Here is a 25571-nt window from a genome sequence, read left to right as displayed (position 1 = left end):
TTTACAGATTCTCTTAAAGCATGCAACGCGGAGAGCAGCCGTGTGGTGTTAGAGGTGTTAGTGGTTTGTGTTCTTTAACCAATGGATGTAGTTGCGTCTAAAAAGTGAGTAAGGTTGGGGAGTTCTGAGCGATGGTGGTAGGGAGTTCCAGTGTTGAGGTGCTTTCACCTGGAAGCTGTTGCCACCCATTTTAGTGCGTTTAAACCTGGGGACGGTGAGCAGATTAGCATTGGAGGTTCTGGTGGGTCTGATGGGGCTGTGGTTGCATATTCTGTCTGCCAGATAGCGTGGGGCAGCATTATTCAGGCATTTGTGGGTGAGCGATGCTACTTTAAGCAGGATTTTGTCTGTTGTGCTGAGCCAGTTATGGGATTTCCTTATATTGGAAATGTGTTCCCTCCTGGGAATATTGAGTGCTGCCCTAAGGGCGTTGTTTTGTAGCGTCTGAATTTTGTTGGTGATTTGTTTGGTGGCTCCTAGGTAGAGGGCCATACAATAGTCCAGTTTGGATAATACCAATGCTCTGGCTAGTGTAGTGCAGCTGTGGGTGGAGAGGAAGGGTTTGGCTGCTCTTATGAGCTTACATGTGTAGGCCGTAGAGGATGCCATCGAGCTAACCTGTTTGTGGAAGGTTAGGGAGGAGTCGAGGTATATTCCTAGGGTTTTTACTTCTTTCGAAACCTTGATTAGGTTCCCATCTATGATGAAGTTGGCATAATTGTGGTCGAGTTTGGTTAGGTTGGACGTAGAACCAAGGATGATGAGTTCAGTTTTGTCATCATTCAGGCATAGACTGTGCGAAGCCATCCATGCCTGGATGATGAGATACACCCTGTTCACCAAGGCCAAATCCTGGTTGTAATCTCCCGTCAACGGGATGAGGATCTGCGTATCATCGGCGTAGTTAGTGTAGGTGATACCCAGGCCATCTAGATCATCAAACAGGGGCTTTGTGAACACGTTGTACAGAGTGGGGGAGACGCACGAGCCCTGTGGGACTCCACATGTAATGGGGATGGGTTCGGCGGCGGCAGAGGAGGAGAAGACTCGCATGGATCTGTTGTTGAGGAATGACTCAATCCAACTGATGGCTTCTTGTGAAAAGTGGGCAGCTGAGTCTAAATGATTACATAGGATTTTATGGTCAACTAGGTCAAACGCCGCAGAGAGGTCTAGCAGGAGTAGTAATGCAGTTTTCCCGTTATCTCTAAGGACGTCTATTTGGGCTTTCAGATCTATCAGGGCTGTTTCAGTTCCATGTTGGGGTCTGAAGCCGGATTGTCTTATTCCTAGAAGGTGGTTTGTTTCAAGATACTTTTGAATTTGTTGGTATGCTGTCTTGTCTAGTATCTTGAGCAGGAATGGGACGGTGGTAATCGGTCTGTAGTTGGTTGGGATGGACGGGTCAAGGGAGGGTTTTTTGAGGAGAGGGAGGACCCAGGACTCTTTAAGGTTACTGGGGACTGTTCCTGAGGAAAAAGAGGCATTGATGAGTCTGGTGATGAATGGCGAGAGGTCTCGTGCCGCGTCTTTAATGATTTGTGGGGGGCAGAGGTCACCTTTGCAGTTGGAGGGTTTAAGGCCAAGAATTATTTTTTCTACTTCGAGGGAAGAGACTTTGGAAAAGCTGAAGCGAGCAGTGTTAGGTGTGTGGTGTGAGGGTGGAGGGCTCGAGTGGGCGTAGATGGGGTTGGTAAGATTGGTGAGGGAGTCTTTCTTATTTTTAATTTTTGTTTGAAGGCCAGTGACTTTGTTGTTTAGTGCATTTTGGACACTGGTGCACCATTGTTTGTTTTTAACGCAAGTATCTGGGATTGTTACCGGGGTTTCCAATTCTTTCAGGATAGTAAATAATTCTCTGGAGCTGGAGTTGGATTGGGAGATTCTCTGGTTATAGGATTCTTGTTTGGCCGCTATGATTTCTTTTTTATAGTTGGCCGTTATTTTGTTAAGCAATAGTTTGTTGTGGTCAGTCGGAGATTGTCTCCAGACTTGTTCCAGTTTACTCTTTTCCAATCTAAGGGTTTTAAGATGGCTGGAGAACCATTGGTTGAGGTGCTTTTTTGGTTTGGATTTTCTAAGTTTCAATGGTGCAATGGCGTCTAAGGCTATGCGCATGGTGTTGTTATAGCCTTCTACGAGGTCATAGGGATTAGAGTCTTGGAGTTGGCTTAGTGTAGGAAGAATGAGTGGGATCAGTTTTTCTACTGTAATATTTTTTTTGCTTCTCGTGTGGATGGCTGGGGCTAGTGCCATGTTGGTTGTAGGGCTTGAGGCCTCAAGTGAGAAGGAGAGGAGGTGGTGGTCGGTCCAGGATTGGGGAGTGTTGTTAGTGATCGATACGGCACAGTTATAGTCTGCTATCCAATCAAGGGTTCTCCCTTTGTTATGGGTGGGGCTGGTTACTTTTTGTGTGAAGCCTAGTTCAGACAGGGTGTTACTGATGAGAGTGGCTTGATTGTCTTTGGGGTCTTTGTAGCCTAAATTGAAGTCTCCTAAGAGAAGGCATTGTGAGGAGTTTTTTAGGTTGTCGGTAAGGATGGCTTTGAGGTCTTCCTCGAAAGATCCCGGGGGTCCGGGCGGTCTGTATAGTAAGTGAATGGATATTGTTTGGGAGTTAGCGATGGGTAGTTTGGCTGTAAGTGATTCACATGATGGGAGGTGTGTGGCGGAGTTGAGTCTGATGTTAAGGTGGGTCTTGGCAATGATGGCCAAACCACCGCCTTTAGCTTCAGTTCTGTCCACTCGGATGATGGTGTTGTCAGTGGGGATGGCTAGCGAAAGGGCTGGGCCTGCGGCTGCATGAAGCCAGGACTCTGTTATGGCTAGGAAGTCTAGATCTTCAGCTAAAATGAGATCAGCGATGTCCGTGGCATGGGCAATCATGGAGCGTGCGTTGATGAGGGCACCTTTTATAGGTAGGGTTTTGGCTTTGGCAGGGGTGGGGGTGGTAGCTGTGCTGAGCGCTCTATTGTTGGTTGTAGTGGAGTTGACGGGTTTAGGTTCGGGTTTTTTTAAGCATAAGGTTAGCGCAGGAGCTAATGGATGTTCGGTGTGGGAGTATGGATTGTGTGGAGTCCCTGGCTCTAGGCTCGTGTATTTTGGGAAGTCTGGATCGTAATCTGGTCAGCCTGTCCGAAAGGCATGGGGGAGCGAGTAGGGTAAGCATGATTGTGGTGCTGGGCTCTGTGAGGGTGGGTGATGCGGTGCCTAGGCTGGTCAAGTTAAGGGGTGAGCTGGGCAGGCATGCGGAATTGGTGATGTGGAGAATGGTTCTCATTAGTATAGAGTAAAGGCCCGGGAGGAACATTGTGTGAGGGGGGTAAGGTGCAGTGTGTGTCCTGTCTAGGGTCGAAATCTAGCAGTGGACAGTGCGGCCTGCTTGGAGTAGCCGAATACTACCTAATCCATGTAGTGCAAGGTTGCAGATTGGCATCTGACTTAGGTACAGGTAAGCAAAGTGGTCATAGTAAGCGTTTGTCAATTAGCACAGCATTAGGTTTAGAATTGCGCCAGTGTACCAATTAACATCTTGGATCAGAGTAGCATGTATTCAGAATAGCGACTGGAATGGGAATAGCGCCTAGGTTCAGAGTAACACTTAATTCAAGATAACACCTAGAATCAGAATAACCCCTAACTTCAGAATAGCACAACATTGAGTTTAGTGGCTATAAAAGTATGTTGAGCGGGGACACATTGGGCTGCAGGTCAACAGATCTAGAGGCAATTGGTGAGCAGATCAGCAGAACAGAGCAGATGGTCACAATGCGGTTAAAAATGGCAACTAGAATTGCATAGGGTAGCCGAGCAGCAGTGAGGCACAGTGCAGTTATATGTTACAGGGATGACTAGCGACACAATAGTCTAAATACGACTGAGCACCTATGTACTGGAAATGGCAGCAACTTTGGGCACAGATACAGCATGCAATAAGGCCTGAGTGCACGAGAGTGGCAATAAGTAGCTTGTGGTAACAAAGCCTTTTCCAGAGTCTAGGCAGTTCAATTTAAAAGCGAAGTGGCGTTTACCGTTGAGGTTGGTCTGGAATCCGGCAGGAGGTCCGGGCGAACGGCGAGGAAGGCTGGGACAGGTGAAGACAGGTATTGGCCTTATTATCCTGGGCCTTGCTGGGAGTGGGCCGGCTTCGCCTACCGGCTGGCGATAGGCTGCTTAAGGTGGCTCAATGGCCAATCGGATGCGAGGACAGTCGGATGTGCTCAGTTAGGCACTGGGGTTCCTTGAGACATGGCGGGCGGCCATCTTGGAAGTGTAAAAACCTCGTGGTGGCTAATGGTGGCAGGGGCAAACACAGCAGCTGTTGGCATCAAGTTTAAAACATGCAGGCTGTGTAGATATTCTTGCAGGTCGGCGGATCACTGGTGCAATTAGCAGCGAGAAAAAACGAATCTCGCACGGAATAATGATTCTTACCCGAATTCGAGGGCAATTCAGGATGGATCCAGGAAAGGGAGACCACTGCTCCTGCAGGGTCCGGGGGAGCTCCTGCTCCTCTGGTGAAGGAGGGGGTCTGCTCCACGGCTTCCTCTAAATGCCCTCCATACATCTGCAATTATTAAATGGTGCCCTGTCATTGGCTGTATTCTGTGCGTCACTCCAGGGTACTCCACCCTTTTCCATATGTCATCAGTCTGCTCACCCATGGTGGCGGCAAGCCAGCTCTTTGTCGCCGATTTGTTAGCATCATTCCTGTAGTCAGTTGTTCTAGTTCATAAGTCAACTTTCCTGCCCCGGAAGTCAATTTTGGTAGCTTACAGCTCAAATTGTCCTTCTCCATTTGGGGTCATGCTATATATTGCGGCCACCCTCCCCTCTTCTCAAACAATGGGAATTATGTTACTCCTACATTGCGCCCAGGACTGGTTTCGACCTTTGTTTTTGCAAAGGCTCCTGTCATGCTCACTTTCCTTCATCCTGGTAACATTCTCAACCTGGTTGTATATAGGGTTATCCTGTGCTCCAGATAAGATTTTGAGGTGGGAGTATTTTACTGCCCATTTTTATACTTTGAGAGTAAATGAGATTTTGAGAGAGTAAAAATCTTCTCCTTCTGCAAGTGAGAAAAATGTATGCGACATCCAGCAGCCGTATGCAAAAACTGTATGGAAATAATTACCATGTGGCAGCTTTCTGCACTGTAACAGAATACACCTTTCATTATTTCTCAAAGGTCTGGCCATTCCATCTCTCCTGTATAGGCCAATTACATAGTAAAGCAAACAGTACCTTAATTAAGGTTGCCCACTGGGATTTATTTTGCTTAAGCATCACATTCGATATTCCATCGGGACCGGCTGCCCATGAGTTTTTTAGTTTTTGAATTGCCATTTCGATGTTTTCTTGTGATTCAATGACCTTCCAACTTGAAGTTAATTTCATATTTAGATGATTTTGTTTTACTGTTGGTGTCAAAGACTGATGAGAAATGTTTAACCCAGCTGGATGCGTTTACTCCATTTGCCAATGCAGATGCTTGATTTAACTGTCTCGTGTTTATTATTTCCCAGGTGTGCCTGCTGTCTTTTTGCGTAATCAATCGTAGCATTTTTTGGCCTGTTCCTGATCACGAATTGAGTTAAACATTTCAGCCAGTTTCGATAACGCTGACGCCGTTTTTTTTTATCAACTCTGCACATTTTTCACTTTTTGTTTTCTTTATGCAGCTTAGTTCCTTTAGTAACAGCTTCTTCTCTTTTTCAACTGACATGCTATAGGGATGTTGTCTGCCTATTATTTCAGTTTTGTCACTGTGTTGTCTGGTCTTGAATTGCATCAGTAGCGGAGCATAGTTGACTTGGTCATCAAAATTCCACATTGATGAAATTGGATGTTACTTTGCTTATTTGATTAGCATTTATCCATAGTCTATTTTTTCCACTGTTAATAGACAGGCGTGTGTTGTAACTTACATGCACAGATTCTTCAGCCTAGAACCAGGACAGCATCAAAGCATCATGGTCACTCTTTGTCATCATCAACGTTGTTAATTCATAGATTTTACTTAGCATGTTTCTTGAGGCCCAGATGTAGTCCAGTGTCTTCTTACATGAGTCTTGGTGCCAGGTGAATGCTGATGAGATGTCACCTTTAGTGCAACCATTTAACATTTCGCATTGTCTTAGAGCCATCTCATTTGCCTATCAAGAGCCACGATCTGACTGATGGACAGAATTATTTTGTTCCTTTGGATTAATACAATCTTTTGAGTCATTGAACCAAGAGTAATTTAGATTCCCCACATATTAAGATGAATGGGTCATCATAGGCTAACAGGCAGTCGTCAATTTGTGCAGTTACTGAAGAAATACATTTTATTTGGGAGATCATTGCAGGGTTCCAATAAGTATTTATAATCATTAACTGTTTCTGTTTCGACCCAATGATGAGACTGGGCCTCATTCTGAGTTCAGAGGTAACCACGCCGCTATTTCCGGCATGGCTGCCTCCGAACTAGTCCAAACTCCGGCCTGGTGAATGGAGTAATTACCGGTCCATTCCGAGGTCGGAGGGATCAGTAATTCCCCATTCACCAGGGCCATTCCCCATTCCCATTTGTGCCCCCATATGGCTCAATGGGAAGGGGGAAGGCGGCAATAACGGTACCGTAAATTACGGTACCGTTATTGACGCCAGAGTCCCTTTGCGGGTCCCGTCCTTAATGCCTCCTAAAAGCAGGCATTAAGGAAGGACCCGCAAAGGGAACTCATAGTAGGGCGGTAAGGGTTTAACGGCACCGGTCTCGTTACCAGGGACAGTTAACCCTTACCACCCTACTCAGAATGAGGCCCACTGTGTTGTAAAATGGTAACTTGTACAAACGGATTTGGATTTGATGAGCTAATTACCTTCCAACTACAGTTGTGTTTGATCATTGTGATTAGTCCTGAAAACGGCCGTCCAAATAGATTCTTTCTAGCAGCATTTAAATAAATTGAATAGCCATCCCGTATTGGAATCTCTCGAAGCCAGGTTTCCTGAAGACCGATTATAAAATTCTTGTCATTTAAGTGGCAGTCATCTTGGAATAGATGGACAAAGCCTCGAGTGTTCCTTAAGGTCACCAGGTGGGTGGCTTCAATATCTTCATTTCATTGCTAATTTTGATTTTATCACTGGTTTAGTGCTGGCCAAGCAGTGTGCGAATTTGGTCCTTTTTGGCGATTAGCCGTGACTGATTTTGGATTTACTTTAAATTGCTCCCATAGTTCCGCTCTTCTTTGTTCATTTGCAGTTTGTTCTATTTGAGAGTCTTGTGAGTCTTCTGATGACTCTTGAGATGTAGACACCTCATCATGTGGAGCCATATCAAAACCGCAAAATTATCAATCTTCTTTTGCCTCAAGTACAGACTAGGCAATAAACTTGGATTTCATGTGCAAAATCACCCAGTCTGAGGAACTTTCCAACTTGTATTCCACAATTTCTATGTTGTCTGATCTAATTGTACGTAGAGCCGGAATGCTATGCAGCAGCTTCATTATGTTGTTCCTGTTTAGATTTACTTCCTTTTTTTCCTCTAGAATGTTTTCTAGTTCCAGCTTCCACAGACAATTTTTTGACTGTTCTGACGACTTTCTTCCAAATTCATATGATTAATGTTCTTATAGAGATTGGGCTTTAGTCTGTTTAGGGTTTAGCTTTGATATTATCTGTGTTTTATGGTTTCCATTTTTCTTGGGTATGTTAACTTGATTTTCTCTTTTACCCTTGAACAGACTTTTTGGTACTTTTGAATTGGTTTCCTTTTTTGGCCTCACTCCAATTTGTTCATTATTAGCAGTTGGCTTCTGCTTGACTGAGTGACTCGAAATTAGCAGAGGGTCTTGTTTGCCGCCAGAAATGTGGACAAAAGCGTCTGCTGATTCCGAGTACTCATCTATTGAATAGGTTGAGAATTCAGAGATCAAAAGATGAATTTTAATCATCTGATACTTCAGCCTCCATTCTTGATCTTTTATGAGGTTTAGAGGCTGCTTGAACTTCAGTGACTTCATTCTGTACGATTGGCTGCTGAGTTGATTTTTTTGACTCCTTGCTGCTGCGCTCCAATAACCCCAATCCGAGGTGGCGTAGTAAGGTTTGTGATGAATTTCTTTGCTTTGTTAGTACGAGCTCTTTTAGCAACTGGTCTTAGATTGGGCTTTTTCAAAAGACCATTGCATTTGTCTTTTACTTTAGCATTTGAATCAGTTGTCTTTTGTAGTGTTTTTGCTGCTCCTGTAAAAATTCTAAATGATAGCTTGTTTGTTAAATCTTGAATTTCAGGGCGTGTCGGACGTCGCCCTTTATCATAATCCACTGGGTGTTTCTGGGCTTTCAGGTCACCCTGCATTGATTGATTCAAAGTTCCAGTTGTACCAGGGACAACTTTATCTGCAGGTGCTCTGACTAAATCTGCTGCAGGCAATATTGCACTCGCATTTGTTCGGCACAATTTATTCTCCCTCGATTGTTGGACCTTGAGAATCAAAGTGCATTTCCTGTATTGGGTCGAACAGTTTGCACCTCAATACTAATGCTGGGCTTCAGATTGTTTCGGTTGTCGTTCGCCTTTTACGTAGCCACTTGTAGATTGTGTGCCGGTGCCTTGGGCCTTTTTTCTTCGTATGTACAGTTGCATGTGCATGGGCTGCCCGACTGTCTTGTTGACACATTGTGTCGCATCCACTTTGTGCATTACACCACTGCCTCCATTAGATCAGCTTTTACACTCTCCTTATGTCTTGTAACCTCAAAAAGACAAGATTGCCATTTTCGAGATAGATCAGCTTCGTAGTCGAGCCTTTGAGTGAGGTGTTCGGTGAATTGTTCCAGAGCCAGAAGCTTATTATTTGCTGTTGCCAATAGAGACCCTTGGTACAGACTCGTACAGCTTCATAAATGGTAAGAGGGCGATGGAAGTGGCTGCCAATACGTTGTTGGATTTGTAATCCTGCAGCCATTGATAGATTTCCTTTGTTAATTGATTCGTTTCCAGCTTCTCCTTGATTTGTTGAAGTCTGTGGGCTGGGTGTAGAAGGTTCTTTGGCTCGCATAGCATGTACTTTTTTGGGCGGGCATCGATTTTATATCCACTCCCTTTTCCACAATTTGCCTATAACCTGGCGAATCCAAGTGAGCACGTGCTGTAGTTGAAGACAAGCATTTGTAAGCGGGGTACTTCTGTTTGTAAGATTCTTATCCAATTTCGCTAAGCAATCTTTGTGCTTTTTCGGGCGTTGTTGCTTATTTTTGTAAGTAGCTGGCATCTAGGGCTCTCGCATCAATAGAAAATCGGCTTTTAGTCTTTGTGACTGGTGGGCTTCCGGGGTCGCTACGTCAATTGCTATAGTATGACTAGGTATCGTGTCTACTATGGGCAAATCGACAATCTTTTTACACATTGTGTTTTTTTCATTTACAACTTCTTGAGTGGTTTTCTAGAGACTGTTCATGGCATGTACTGACTTTTCTTCAGAGCCTGGGCGCAAAGAGTTGTTTCTGTGGTCAGCCTCCATGGATGTACATGAGTGAATCTTTTTGCATGGTGAAATTGTAAACTGTTCAGAAAAGGGAGGAGGAGCAGGTTTGTATGTTATCTCATTATTCCATTTTGCGTCTATTTGCACTTGTGAGCAATTTGATTTAGCTGAGGCGCCATCAGCGAGAGCCATACATATTCTGTCTGTGCTACATCAAGGGGTAGCCGGATCTCTAACAGGTCTGAGTCTGTAATGTCTGCTATATCGAAAATCAAAAGGAGCATCGCATGCATCTACATAGACGGAGGACGGTGGTCTCAATTCATTTAACACAGCTGATGAATTAGCTAGTTTACTGACACGTTCCGAGTTAGTTAACTGGGTGTCAGCGTGATTTTTCTCGCATCCTACGGAACACAAATTCAGAGTTGCTTGCACTAATAAGGCAAGCGAGGGTACAATGTGGTCGCTGCCAACAAAACCAACCGCATCACCACCAGTGTTCATCGGTTGTATGCTTACCTCAAGGGGCGTTCCATTTTCCAATTTTCGGCGGTTATGAAGTGATTTGTGATGCATTTGGGGACCGTGCAAGCCCTCGCTTCCCGCCGTGCTGCGCTTCGTCAGCTGGATGCTGTAAAGACTGGTAGGGGGGGTCTGTACTTCCGCTCTCTATATGGTAGAGGAGAGGCACAGCGGACCCCAGCCAAGATTCTCTATTTGGTAGCAATGGCCGAGCAATCAAGGCCTAGCTATTCGGGAGGTGATGCAGGCAGTGTAGTCCCCGAACTCCCACAAAGGAATGTCCACACACTGTATTACTGAAAACAGTCTTTATATAATTAATATTCAAAGGTATGTACACAATCAAAAATAACGCACTTTGTACTCGGAAGTCAACAATGATAAATATATACAATTCTAAAGTGGTACCACCAATGTTATCGAATTTCATTAAAGTGCATCAACTGTACGGTTAAAATGTCACACAGATCAATAACGAGGAAACCAGCAATAGAGATAGGAAGGAACGCAAGATGGTTGAAACAATAGGCAGAATGCTGACCCCTACCGCTAGGCACAGTTCTGTGTGGAGATCCCCCCCCACCTGGGCAACCTGTAAATAAAGATATATAGCAAAAGCCCAGTCCATATATTGTTCAATAGTCTTATTTCCTCCTACTAAGGTTTTACCCCCCACCCCCAATGTACCTGGTGGAGTAGAGTTCTCCCAAGATGCGTCGACCGATCCTTCTTGGTGACTCCCTTTAAAGCAGGAGCCAGGGATCATCGAGGAACTCTGTGTTCGGTGTCGGGGAATCGACGGCCCTTCTTGAGTGCCCTCCCTTTAAGGCAGGAGTCGCGGGTCGTCCAATGTCCGACGGCGAACAGGTTGAACTACGGCCGTGAAGTGGCAGCTTCGTTCCTAGCGGTGCTCGTCGACGACAGAGCGTTGGCGTCCTGCAAGGAAGAGGCGTGCGGGGCACCTCGGTGACGATAGTTCTGGACCTCAAAGAGTTGAACTGTGGCCCAGCAAGGGCGTTGAGTCGTCGGCGTCTCTGTGGTCTTTAGGTGGCAGGAAACCCACCGGTGGATTCTCCTCGACGGTCGGGCCTTCTCCAGCGGGATAAAGCGGGCGACGATGCAGACGAGAGCGTCCGATGATCAAATGAAGTGCTTAGGCAAACAGGAGCACGGCGGCTCTGGTCAGCGACGACGGTCGTCGACAGTGGCGGACAACAGTCTGATCGCTTCTCTTTGAGATTCCGCAGCAGTCCCCGTCTCGGGTCGGCAGCCTGTCGAAGGTCTGTCTACCAGGGAGCTTTGACAAAGATCAGCTGGTGCACGATGGTCCCTCGTAGCTCGGGAAGAGGGTGCCTTACCAGGTCCTCTGGGTCAGTCCTTGGAGATACAGCAGCTTTCAGAATGTGAAGGAGAGCAACAGCACTTCTTCTCGTCCAGCGGGGCTTTAAGGTCCAGCTTCAGTTACTCCAGTTACTCATCGTAGTGGACTTCAGCTTCTGAACACGATTCCTAGCAGTGAGAGTTTCCCAGATATACTGTTGATCTCCCATTCATTCCGCTGGGTCACACTCAAGCATCCAATCACGACTAAGGGCAGTCATTCATGCAGGCAGGCAGCCAATCGGGCACACAAGGTATTCAGGCCATTCACTTCTCTCCAGACACTCACAACAAGTTATGTGTATTGGGACAAGTACCGAGCCGTTCAACACTCCAAGCTTCATTCATACCGGTTTCGGGCAGGGCTGTCTCAGTCATTGTGTCAACCACCAGATACTAGACATCCACAACACAGAATGCATATTCGTCACACACTCTATTCACCCGGGTCCCACCCACAGGAGGTGCCTACAACATACATCACTGGGAAGGCTCCAGCTAGTCTGCCCGGGCCTTCACAACAACACCATGTATGGCACTTCCACCCAACAGCCAGTCAAGGGGGAAGGGGCAGTGTCAGGGCTTCCCGGGACTTTGGGAAAACAAGGTAATAGGTAATAGAAAGCAAGAGGCCACAGGGGCCATCTTGTTTTCCATCAGGAATCAACTGATCCCAATGGCAGGGCCGGGGTATCTCAAAATGGAGGATACGCTGCGCACCTGTTAAATTCAGCATGGAGCTGCCACCAGCCTATACCCTGCTCTGCGAGCCACCCAGAGGTGCCCAAAAACATACACTAGGGGCATAGGGTTGTACCCACCCCCCCCCACCCATGGGTGCCATAAGGGTATCCCATGGGTCAGTTCACCAAACCAAAAGAGAGCTGCACTGCCAGGAGTCCCACATGAACTCCTGCACGGAAAACACAACAGAACACACGATAAAAAGCAGTAAAGGACAAGGATACACAGGCCCTGTCCCTCCAGACTGAGGTGGAGGGTGCCTAATCTCCCACGGGATAGACACCCTCATCCAGACGGTCAACATACCTTCTGGAAAGGCCATCTGCATTATCGTGACTCTTCCCTGGTCTGTGCTCTATGGTGGCTATAGATTGCAGGCTAATGGACCACCTGAGCAGTTTCGGGTTCTCATCTGCATAAGCCACTTCAGGGGCTTATGATCTGTTTGGACCTTGAAGGTAGACCCCGTAAGGTAGGGCCTAAAACGCCTAAGGGTCCAAACTATACTAAAACACTCCTGTTCAACAGTAGCCCACTTAAGTTCTCTACCCTTGAGTTGTCTACTCATGAATATGATAGGATGTTCTCTCCCTTTGTCATCTAACTGGGACAAGAAGGCTCCAATTCCGGTGTCACAGGCATCCGTCTGGACGATAAAGGGCTGGCTGTAGTCAGGCGCACACAACAAAGGTGCCCTACACAGACTTTCTTTCAAGCCATCAAAGGCCCTCTGACAGTCTTCTGTCCAATTAACCTTCCTAGGCTGTTTGGGTGAAGTCTGAGCTGTCAGTGGTGCAGCTATGGTTCCATAGTCCGCCATGAAATTGCGATAATGCCCAGTGAGGCCCAAAAAGGCTCTCACCTGGGTTTGAGTAGTGGGAGTCTCCCAGTCCTGTACATCCTGTACCTTACTGGGGAGAGGTTGGATTTGACCCCCTCCTACCTCATGACCAAGATACGTGACTTTCCCCTGAGCTATCTGGAACTTGGTGGCCTTGATAGTGAGGTTAGCCCTTTTCAAGGCCTGCAACACCCTACCCAGATGTGTCAAGTGCTCTTCCCAAGTGGAACTGTAGACGGCAATGTCGTCTAAATAAGCCACACAAAAGGCTTCCAGCCCACTGAGAGCTTGATTGACCAATCTCTGGAAGGTGGCAGGGGCATTCTTCAACCCAAAAGGCATGACCCTAAACTGGTAGAGTCCCTCTGGTGTTGGGAACGCCGTCTTTTCCTTGGCATGGTCCGTCGGAGCTATTTGCCAAAAGCCTGAGGTGAGGTCAAAGGAGCTCACAAATTTGGCAGCACCTATGGTGTCCACAAGCTCATCAGCCCGGGGCAATGGGTGCGTGTCAGTTTTGGTGACGGCATTGACTCCTCGGTAGTCCACACACAGAACCTCCAATCCTTGGTACCTGCCTGGGAACTTGCCTTGGGGACAAGGACCACGGGACTGGACCAGGGACTGGTTGAGGGTTCAATAACACCCAGATCCAACATCTTGGCGACCTCAGCCTGGATATGGTTCTTAACCGTATCTGACATTCGGTAGCTCCTGCTCTTGACAGGCACGCTGTCACCAGTGTCAATCTCGTGCTTACACCACGGTGTAAGGCCTGGCGTCAGCGAAAACAGAGAGGCATACTGCTGGAGCAAAGTCCTGCAGGCCATCTGCTGCTCGGTTGTCAAAACTGGAGAGAGCTGCACTCCCTCCACTGAGCCATCCTGAGGGTTGCTATGCAGCAAATCCGTAAGGGGCTCACTCTCATCCTCTTCTTGCTCTGAAGTCTCGCCTGTGGAAAGGCTTGAGCCTATTAACATGGAATACCTGAGGGGCTACCCCTGGGATTCCCATGTCGACCAGATAATTGACCTCGCCCATCTTGGAGATTATCCTGAAGGGTCCAGTCCATTTATCTGCCAATGCTCGAGGCTTGGTAGGCTCCATCAAGAGAACCTCCTGTCCCGGAGTCCAATCCACTTGCGATGCTTTAAGGTCATGCCAGTGTTTGTTCAATTCCTGGCTGGCCTTGAGATTTGCTGTTGCCTGACCCATCATCTGTGTCATCCTCCGCTTGAGGCCTAACACATAGTCCCCCACTTGCTTGGCGGGACCTGGAGGGGTGGCTTCCAAACCTTCTCTGATCAAGGCGAGGGGCCCCCTCACGGGATGTCCAAAGAGTAACTCAAAGGGGCTGAAACCAACACCCTCTTGAGGTACCTCTCTGTAAGCAAACAGCAGGCATGGCAGGAGGAGATCCCATTTCCTCCGTGGGGGCTCTGCCAAGGCTCCTAGCATGCCCTTAAGAGTTTTATTAAATCTCTCAACCAGACCATTGGTCTGGGGTTGGTAAGAGGTGGAGAACTTGTAGGTTACTCCGCACTCTTTCCACATGGTCTTCATGTAACTAGACATGAAGTGAGATCCTCTGTCAGAGACTACCTCCTTGGGGAATCCAACACGGGTGAAAATGCCCAGGAGAGCCCTGGCGACCACCTTGGCGGTTACAGTCCGAAGGGGTATAGCCTCAGGGTACCTGGTGGCATGATCTACCAAAACCAGGATGAACCGATGTCCACCTGACGTGGACGGGTCAAGGGGACAGACCATGTCGATGCCCACCCTCTCAAATGGCGTGCCAACCACTGGCAATGGCTGCAGTGGGGCAATGACACTGCCTCCAGTCTTGCCAGACAACTGACAAGTTGGGCAGGTCCTGCAGTGGGACTCCACTTCTACTCCCATCCGAAGCCAGTAGAAATGGGCAGAGAACCTCTGCTTAGTCTTCTTGGTACCAAGATGACCAACCAAAGGCACCTCATGCGCCAACTGCAGTAGGAAGGGCCTGTAAACCTGGGGTACCACCAACCTCTTGAGGGCACCAGGTTCAGGCTTAGTGGGCTCACTAACAAGGAGCTCACCCTCCCAATAAATCTGGAATGTCCTAGGCACTTCTCCTTGTGCCTGGGACAGGGACTGTTTCTTCAGACCCTCGAGAGAGTGACTCTGTCCTTTACAGAAGTCTGCCCGGGAGGGTCCCCCTTCAGCTAACAAGCATTGAAGATCGGGATGATCCTCCGGGTTGAGCACCTCTCCCACAGGAGAGTCTTCTGGCTCTTCTCCCACAGGAGTTGAGACAGGGTTTACCACTGGACCCAGCCCGTCCGGAGCATGGATCCCAATGGGTGCTGTAGGAACAGCAGGAAGAGAAGGAGCTCCCTCCACAGAGGTGGCTTTCTTGCTCTTCCTTCGTCTTGCCTTAGGCCGCGCCTTTGGCTCGGGTACCTGACTCGCAGCCAGACCCGGGGTCACCTGTGACCTAGTGACCGCAGCAGCAGTCATGGGAAGACCATCCGAGATCAATCCCAACTCGACTAGATCATTTCCTAACAGAATGTTAGCAGGGACATTGTCCTGAACCAGGACAGGAAGCTTTGCTGTCTTGTCTCCATTACGAGTGTGACTAAGGCTACAGGCGATAATTTGGGAGGCCCACCAGCTAACCTGGTGGTTCTCGGAGGAGCATCTACATAGTCCTCTGGCTTGAGCAGGGTCCTGTCCACCACTGTCATGCTTGCACCAGTGTCTCTCAAACCAGTAGAAGGCTGGCCATTCAGGAGGACAGTTCTAAAAAATCTACGGGTGTTCTGTGGGATAGTCGCCAGTACTTCCGCGTACTGGTCCCAAGCCCCAAGGGACACTAAGGAAATCTCTACAGGAGCACCAAATGTGATCCCTGTAGAGGAGGGGAGGACAGTGGCCTCCACCTCAGACATGGGGTAAGGGTAGGTCAGGCTGACGGCCTGTACTCCAAGTGCCTTACCGTTACACTTGGAGTTACCCCTCTTGTGATCCAGAGCCCCACAGTCCCAACAAGTGCCGGGAGTGCGGGGTATGGTACTGGAACCACTGGGAGCCTGCTTTGCAGCAGGTGGACCACTACTCTTATTCCCACCCACAGACGACTTATCCCCACTAGATTTTTGGATCTTCGGAGAGGAGGGTTTGGGTATACCCGACTGTGACTGCTTTTGAGTCTCCTCAGCTTTCTGAGAGGCCCCTTTTTTCTTTGTCCTTGTCTTTCCCACTGGAGTCCTTGGGGGACACCCAGTGGGAGACCCACTTGTCAGCCAACCTAGCCAGCTTAAAGGGATCCAATATGTTCTGGTCAGCAACATACTGAGGCAGCTCCGGTGAACAGGCTTCAGAAAATGCTCAAAAAACAGGTGGGACAATTCAACAAAGTTTTCACCTTGTAACCGTCAATCCACCCCATCTTATTCATGTGTGCAGCACTCACCCAGTCAACCCAAGACATATTCTCTCTTTTCTTAAAATCCCTGAACCTTTTAAGGTATTGGGTAGGTGTCTTGCCAAACGTGGCAATCAAAGCAGATTTCATACACTCATACTGACCCCTTTCTTCCACACTCGGCTTCAGAATAGTCATACCCAGTCTGAGGCACTCTGCTTAACAAACACTTAGCCCAATCTCTTTTGTCAACATCATGAATTGCACAAGCCATTTCAAACGCTTCAATCCATTGGAGGATACCAGAACCCTCCACAAACGCACCAACCAAATCTTTCATAAATTTAGTGGGGACCTGACCCTCTCACTGGGTTTCGCTGAAGTCTCCACTCTAGCTGGATTCTCTGACATTCAGTGTCCTTGTCTTTGAGTTCAAGATCCCTGTTCTTGAGTTCAACCTGTTGAGCCAACTCCTCCTTCTTAAACTCAGCATCTATTTCCAACTTGCGATTATTCAAAGGCCAATTTCATCCTTAATAACTCAAGCTCCAAGGAATTGCTGGGGTTCGGAATAGAGGCAGCAGGAATGACGGCATTCCCAGAAACAGTTTCAGTAGAAACCCCAGGGGCAGAGTCCTCATTGGTTGCATTCCCCCCCTCATCAAGAGTTTCACCATCGGTCTGGTAGTCCACTAGGGCAGCTATCAGCTCCGCCCTAGACTTATCCACAAAGTCTAACTCCCTGGCTTCACAAGCACTCTGGAGAGCCTCTAAGCTCATCCTAGTCAATTTACCATTCGGAATAGACTCCATTGCTTGTAATGCAGTTATTTTGTACACAACCAAACCTTAATTTTAATAAAGTGCAGATATTTTGTAAGTGGCACGGTTATACACTGATTCTTAAAACCATAAGCAACCCACCGCTGCCACCAGTGTACTGGTAGGGGGTGTCTGTACTTCCACTCTCTATATGGTAGAGGAGAGGCACAGCGGACCCCAGCCAAGATTCTCTATTTGGTAGCAATGGACGAGCAATCAAGGCCTAGCTTTTCGGGAGGTGATGCAGGCTGGTTCTTTTTTTAAAATTTTTTTTAAAAAAATCTTTTTATTTAATTTTACACAGAATACAACAGGCAAACACGAAACAATTCAACTTCCCCTCAATCCCTATATCCCAACGTTCCCCAAAGTGACAACACCCCTAAATCTCCCCCTCCCCCTCGCCCCCGTTTCCCTGACCCCACCTAAGCCCCCTTCCAACACAACTCATCCGGTATGAAGGTCTAGCAACTTAAGTCTCTGCGGTCGCCATTGCTCCCGAAAGTCTCCCTTCAGGTAGTCCAAAGTCTCTCCCCATTCCTCTGCAAAATCCCCCAACTTATTATTAGCTGCAAATGAAGCCCATTCTAGAGACACTATTTCCCACTTTTTCCTCAACCAGTCCTGCTCCGTCGGAATCGACGGGCTCTTCCACCTCTGGGCAATAAGCGCCATCGCAGCCAATACAAAAACTATTTGAGCTTTGCATTGCTCCACTCTCTTCCCACCCTCCCCCGATTCCCGACCTCTTCCCAAAAGAATCAGCTGAGGGTCCAGACCCACACCTTCCCCCAGGGCCTGGACCAAAGCCTGCACGACAACCACCCAGAAGGACTTGATAGCCGGACAATCACACCAAATATGAGCCACTGTAACCTCTTCGCCACAACCCCTCCAACACCTATTCGAATCCCCTGGGTAAATTGCATGCAGGCGAGCCGGCGTGTAATGCCAACCAAGCAAATATTTATACCAAGCTTCCTGAAGTAGAACAGCCCTAGCCACCCTCGGAATCAGTCTCCAGAGCCTCACCCACTCCTCCCATTCCACCTCCTCGCCAATCATCTCCTCCCATCTAATCATATATGGCCATTTAGTAATCGGGCCCATAACCTCTAACAGCCTATAAAGATCCGAAATCAGCCCCCTATATCCCCCATGCGTGAGTAGATAGCGCTCGAAAGGAGTCAGCTCACGGGTTGCCGCTGTACGAATCTCTGTGTACATCACCCAATGTCGGAGTTGGAAATACCGGAGCCTTTCTCCCTTGCCCACACCAAATTCCCGTTTACAGTCTTCGAAGGATTTCACCTGCTGGTTACGGAACAGGTCCCTAATGACCCTGCATCCCCCTTCCTCCCACCGCTGGAACGCCCCCTTTCCCAACCCCGGTGTGAAGTCCCCATTGTTAAAAAGGGGGGTGAATGGTGACGGGAACATAGTAATCCCCAGTTTCTTCACAACCCCATCCCATATATCTAACAGACAGTTTGTGATACTGCACAAATAAAGATGCGCCTGTCTGAGCCTTCGTGGAAGCCAAAGTACCTCACCTAAATGATGCCGATCTACCGCTCTATCCATTTGAACCCAGTGTTTGATATAATCCGCAGAGATCCACTCCCTAATTACCCGCAACTGTGCCGCCTCATAATAGCGGCGGAAGTCTGGCGAAGCCAATCGCCCTCTCGCTCTTGACGCAATCAACAATCGCCTGGCCACGCGCGCTTCTTACCGTCCCAGACAAATTCACTAGCTGCTCTATTCAATTCCCTAAAAAAGCTGGGTGGGATAGCTAATGGAATTGCTTGAAACAGGTAGAGCGGCCGCGGGAGGATCACCATTTTCAGCGCCACGCCCCGGCCAAGCCACGACAGCTTTAGGGAGCTCCACTTCCTGAGATCCTTTTTAATTGCGGTCAGAAGGGGAGGATAATTCGCCCCAAACCACCCCGATAATTGAGGAGTAACCTTGATCCCTAGATACCGTATCCCTCCCGGGCTCCACTTAAAAGGAGAGGACTCCTTCACAGCTTTGGCCTCCACTCCCTCCAGCGAAAGATTAAATACTTCAGATTTCTGCAAATTAATCTTTAGACCTGAAACCTCCCCAAATTTGGTTAAGAGCGCCATACACACCCCACTGGACTTCCTTGGATTCGTCAATGAGAGTAGCATGTCATGCGCGAATGCGGCCACTTTATGCTGTTGCCACCCAAAGGGGACACCCCGAATATCCACATCCTCCCTCATTGCCACCAAAAGTGGTTCCAAATACAAAGCGAACAGCGGCGAGAGGGGGCACCCCTGCCTCGTACCCCGGCCAAGCTTAAAAGAACGTGATACCATGGCATTCACCACCAAGCGTGCCACGGGAGTCTGACAATTTGCATGCACCATGTGTATAAACCTCTCCCCCAATCCCATTCTTGCCATTGTCAGAAACAGAAAAGACCACTCCACCCGGTCGAAAGCCTTCTCCGCGTCCAGCGCCAAGAGGATCGCCGAAGTGGAGGTCTTCTGCGACTTCTCGACCAGATGGGCCACCCGCCTAATATTGTCTGCCGTTTGTCGGCCTGGATGAACCCCGACTGGTCCCGATGGATTAGCGTAGGCAGGAAAGCCTTCAGGAGCTTAGCCAAAATTTGAGTATACATTTTCGCGTCCTAATTAATAAGTGCTATCGGTCTGTAGGAGGCACAATCCTCCGCGTCCTTGCCTGCCTTGTGGATTAAAGACATTTTTGCCTCTCCCATGGACTGGGTAATGCCTCCCGATGTGCCAAATGAATTCAATAATTGTGCTAAATAAGGGGATAAGATGTTGGAGAAAGCCTTGTAAAAGGAGGTCGGGGCCCGGCGCTTTGTTATTGGGGAGAGATGCGATGACAGCACACACCTCATCTTACGAAATGACCTGCCCCAATGCCTCGGCATCCTCCTCAGAAAGACGCGGAAGGGACATGGCCCCCATAAAATCTCGCTGGGACTGAGAAGACTGGTCCTGCGGAGTGTACAAAGCCTCATAAAATCTAACTAAGCGTTCTGCAATGTCTTCCGAGCGAGAAAGCCTCCCCCCTTTCATCTTTTATAGCCATGGTCGCATTTTGCTCCCTATTCCCCCTTAATAATGGCGCCAAGAACGAGTCCGCCTTATTCGCTTTCGCATAGTACAGCTGCCTAACCCTCAACATCGCCTCTTTGGCCTTTTTAGTCCTTAAAACCCTCAGTAGCCCCTCGGTCAGTCTATACTCCCTATACGCAATCCTGGAGGGGGCCTCCCGTAAACTCACTCTCGCCGCCTCCACCTCCCCCTCCAGCTGAGCCTCCAACAAACGCAGCTGCCTGTTCCTTTCTGCCTTTAGAGCAATGAGTTCCCCTCTCAGGGTGGCCTTAAAAGCATCCCACCGTATGCGGAGACTCGTATCAGTGTCATTATTTCTTTAAAAAAATGATCTAATGCAAGTGGTTAACTCCTCCCTAATCAACTGGTCCCTCAGAAGTTCCCCTGGGAAGCGCCAACTCCAGATCGCCGTTCGCCTACCCAATCGCAATTTCATCTGCACCACCTTGTGATCTGCAATACCTATTCGGCCTGTCTCTACCTCTTCAACACCTCCCACAAGGCTGGCAGCTACCCAAATGTAATCTATTCTCGATTGAGATCTGTGCACATCCGACAGGAAAGTATGACCTTCTTCCTCTCCCCTCATCACCCTCCATACATCTTTCAACCCTGCCCCTTCAAACCGTTCCCTCAGTTGAGGAGAAGCCACCCCTCCTCCGCCCGCATGCTGCGTCCGATCCAACCGTCTATCCCATGCCAGATTAAAATCTCCCATCAGGACAATCTGTCCTCTCGCAAATCCATCCAGCGCCAATAGAAGCTCCCTCAAAAACCGCTCCTGTCCCGCATTCGGAGCATACACCGAAGCAATGGTGCATGTTGCCCCTCTTCACTCTCCCTTCACCATGAGGTATCTCCCGTTTTTGTCTCGAAGGACGTTTTGAACTTTGAAATCCACCCCTCTACCAAACGCCAGGGCCACTCCCCCCTTCTTAGTCGGACCTGAGGCAAAAAAGATCTGCGGAAAGCCTTTCAAACGCAGGCGGCCCTGATCAATACGTAATAAATGTGTCTCCTGCAGCGCCACAACATCCGAGAGATGCGTTCTAACAAAACGTTCTAATTTCGCCCGCTTGAGGGGGGAATTCAAACCCCTCACATTATGCGTTACCCAATTAAGAGCAAAAGGACGACTTACCCCCTCTCAGACTCTTTTACCCTCACTCCTGCACATTATTTGAGTGTGTTTAATGGGCTATGGGGTCTTTTACTCCATAGGGCTTCATGTGTTTTTGTGATGTGTTACACAGCACCCTCAGTGCAGTAACACAGGGGTGTCATAGTGACCCCCCAGTATAGACTCCATACCCTGGGACTGACTACTGTCTCCCAGGGAATGTAAAGTCACCATTGACTTAACTAGTCTTGAATTCTGAACAGAACCAGTACAAACCATCATATTGTGGACGTACTGGCCACGTCTCCGTCCCCCCTGATCGAGTTTTGGCTGGTGGCAGTGGATACTACTTTTTATATTCAACCGCAAATATTTCTCAATGGGATTTTCCCATTGTTCGAGGCTACTATCTTTATTTATTTAATTACGATAGCCTCGAACATACCGCCGGTTTATTTATTATGTATTCTTAATTCTCTTAATTATTAATTCTCCGGTTGGTATTTTTTGCCAAAACTCGGTTCTAAAATGGCGTTCTCTTCTGTGACTCCAACCCAAGTCGAGCCCTTTGTTCCACTTTTTGGCGGGCTTCTCCACAGAAGCCCTCCAAAGTGGTGCCACTCTGTCTGGGGTACTTGGGAGGGGTGGAGGGAGATTTAGGCACCCTGGACTGAGTTGCCTAGGCAACTCAAGTCGCACTCTGTCCTGATTGGCCCAAGTGGTGAGCCGGCCGGCTCACCACTTAGCATGTTTGAGTGACAGCTAGGCTGAGTGAATGGGGGTTTTCTGCATAAAAGCAGGTCTTTGGGGACTGGAACTTCAGAAGTCGCCACAGGACCTAAGAATCCGACGAGGGAGAAGCTGAGCCGACCTGCTACGACGACACCACGGGTGGAGCCCTGCTGGTCCGTCTCACCACTTTTCCCAACGACAGAGGAGATCTCCCGCTGGAGAGTCTTCTTCCTTTGACTGGTGGGGATAACCAGTTTCACCGTCTTTTCACCTTCCCGACGCATCTCGTGGCCGCCTTGCCTGTGCCAAGCACCCCAGCAACCGGAATACCACGTTTTACCACGACTGCAAAATAAAGGGTAGTACCTTTAAACCGGAAAACTCTGCGGCTGGTTTCTTCCCTGGCAGTGCAACGACCTTCATCTTTCCTCTAAGTCGAGATCTTCTCTTCCTCTGGACGACGCAGAGACTTGCACCCGCTGCCAGGAACAACTGCCACCGCTGGAGGATCCTTCCCACTTAAGGTACTGTGTTCCGCCTGGCTTCCCTTGCCACCGACTGTACGGGGTAGATTTAGCCCCCGACTTTCGAACCTGGATTAGGCTGGGACACCCTGGCTAAACTTTTCTGAGCCTCTCTAAACTCTTTTCGAACTCTCTGCAAGACTTTCAAAGCCTAGTGTAACTGTGTGATCTTGGGCGCATTTGTGCTCTGCTCTCTCTAAGAGTGGGCCCGGCCTATGGACTTTGGCTCACATGTGACTTTTGCTCTTCTGCCTTGCTAAAAGTATTCCTAAATCTTAGAGTGGTGTATCTTTACATATTCTGCCTTGTTCCCTCCCTTTTTCATGAACTTATTGGAGTGCCATCTATAGTTAAGCGCTCACCTCTGTCTGGAAATAAGTGGTGTTAACTAAGACTTGTCGGATAAGGAATAAGGGTTGTATATTTCATAATAGTAACTCTGTTTAGAGTGTTTTACAAATAAGAGTGCTAGTGTGTTTTTAAATAAATAATTATATACTTTGATACCAAAGGTCTGGTCAGTGTTTGCTTGTGCTATTGTATCTGAGTGCCTATTGTGTATACTTTGCATGCTGCCTAACTCTTCTCGAGGGAAGTCTGACTGCTCAGCCACAGCTACCAGGTAAATCTGGATGGTACAGACTGCTACCAAGTGGGTTTACTGCTAACACCTGTAGTCCTAAATCTTTTGCAGTGTTCCCAAAGAGAACTGTACAGGTTTCTTCCTAACACCCCCCCCCCCAGGCGCTATTCATACCCCATGTGTCCACCACCCCCCATCTGCTGCCCCAAAGCTCCTGGGGAGCCCCAGACCCTTCTCCATTGCCACCGCCCTCTGCATTTCGAGCCAACCTCTTACCCGTGGGGCCGAGCCCTGCCCCCTTCTTCTTGCCTCGCTCTCCCACCGTCGACCATTCCCATGGCATGCTCTTCTCCCTTTGGCCTCTCCGAGGCGCGGGATCCCCAACAACAAGGTCCCCTCCTCCGCTATCTAGATCCACGCTTAGAATGCTGGCCGCCTCCTGAAGAGTGGTCACTCGCTTCTGACTCCCCTCCCATGTAAATACCAGACCAAAAGGGAAGGACCACCTATATTTGATCCCCTTCTTTGCCAGCTCTGAGGACCGGGCCCATATTCCTTCTTTTCAACAACGTGCTTGCAGCCAGGTCTTGATCCAACTGAATCTCTGGACCCTTATAGAGAACTGGCTCTCTCTGTCTGGCTGCCCGTAACACTGCTTCCTTCTGACCATACCTAGCAAAGGCCACCACCACCACCTCCTGCAGCCTAGGATTTGTTCCTCCCAATGCCCGACCCACCCTGTGGGGCCCTATCTAGAACTATCGTGCGCGGGTCCTCTTCGCCCACAAGCTCGGCGAAAATCTTCTGGCACTCCTCCTTCAGTTGATGATTCGCCACAGCTTCGGGCAACAACTTAATTCGAACATTAACCCGCCGAGGCCTATTTTCTAGATCCTCCAGCATGATCTCCATATTCCTTGTCGCGGAGTCCAGCCGGTCTATGGCCTCAGAATTAGCCATTGTCCCTCGCTCATTCTCCTTTAGTCCCCTCTCGAGTAAATCTGTCCTTTCTCCTAATTGAGCGACTTCCCGGCGTATATCGCCCAGAGCGGCATTGAGGTCAGTCCGCATGAGTTGGAACTGCTCCTGGAACGCCTGGGCCAACGATTCTCAGAGACAGCATTTCCCCTCTGAGATCCTGCCTTGTCATCTGCGTCGATTCCGCCATTGCTTCGCCACCTCCGTTCTCCTGCGAAGCGGCTGCGCCAGATTTATGCCCCTCCCTAGTATTTGTAGCAGTCCATAGCGTAGGCAGAGTTCCATGAGCAGCACCGCCAGGGTGACCACCCCCTCCAGACTTTCCTTTAGATCTAGAAGACATCTGTTACAAGGCCAAGCCAGCCACTCCAGGCGTCACAGGACAGCCCCGCAGATTATGAACACCCCTCTGCCGGCCGCAACCCGCTTATTAAAAAAAAATAGACCGAGAGTCGATTTCCCCCCCCCCGTGTGGAGCCCCCGCTTTCTTCCAATTGCAACCAGACAATCCTCTCCATTGGACGGGAGACTGCAGCGCTCCACTAATGTTCACCCTGTGGAAAGCGGGGGCCCAGACCAGGGGAAGAGTCAGAATGTGGGACCTTGACTTCCCACCTACAGCACCTCTGACGTGCGTATTCTGTTGCACCGATCTGTCTGCATGCCACCACACCACTGAGCCTCCCAGCCCCTCTCCCCAGGCAGGTTACAAAACCAAGCACGATTGGGAGGGGGCACAGCTCACCAGCCAGCCAGTCGAACAGCACGGGGGACACGGCTCACCCACCCGCCAGGCCAACAGGACCCACACGCGCTTCCCCCACCCCAAAGGCACCGTGCCCCTCACGTTTCCCCTAGCCGGGAGGTTCCCCAAAGCGCCTTGCCTGTCTCTACAGAGTCTCCTGGAGCCGTCCCATTGCGAGCAGCTTGCAGCCAACTTTCGCGAGCCGCTACTGAGCAGACGTCGCGTCACAGTTCTAACGGGCGGCTCGCCCGCCTGCACACAGTCCGGGGGGGGGGTGGCGGCACCACTCCTCCCCCGCACCTCACCTTCCGAAATGCGGGGGCTCCACGGAGGCCGCCGCCCGGTCGCACGTCGCCCTCCAGGGCCTGAATCTCCACCGAGAGGGGGCAGGGCGGTCCGGCTTCCCACCCCTCCTCCTTCTGCCAAGGGGTTCCGCGCTCCTCCAGAACCTGATGCGGGGCCGCCACCCAGGCGCTATCTTCGTCCCCACAGGGGGGCCGGGGCCATCCACACAGGTGAAGTCTGCCTCCACTCCGCTCTCACCAGCGCTCCGCGGGCCGCCAA

At 49.2% G+C, this 25571-nt stretch overlaps 1 protein-coding gene across 1 annotated transcript in view; it reads left to right on the top strand.

Moving 5' to 3' along the window:
* Window positions 1-25571, top strand: part of SYF2 (SYF2 pre-mRNA splicing factor) — a 309231-nt gene that overhangs the window by 201762 nt on the left and 81898 nt on the right. The gene's annotated exons all lie outside the window — the stretch shown is intronic.

Source organism: Ambystoma mexicanum, chromosome 2q, assembly GCF_040938575.1.
Source record: "Ambystoma mexicanum isolate Mex_15411 chromosome 2q, UKY_AmexF1_1, whole genome shotgun sequence".
NCBI classification, from domain to species: domain Eukaryota; kingdom Metazoa; phylum Chordata; class Amphibia; order Caudata; family Ambystomatidae; genus Ambystoma; species Ambystoma mexicanum.
The sequence above is the reverse complement of the archived record's forward strand: the minus strand, read 5'-3'. Positions and strand labels throughout refer to the sequence as shown.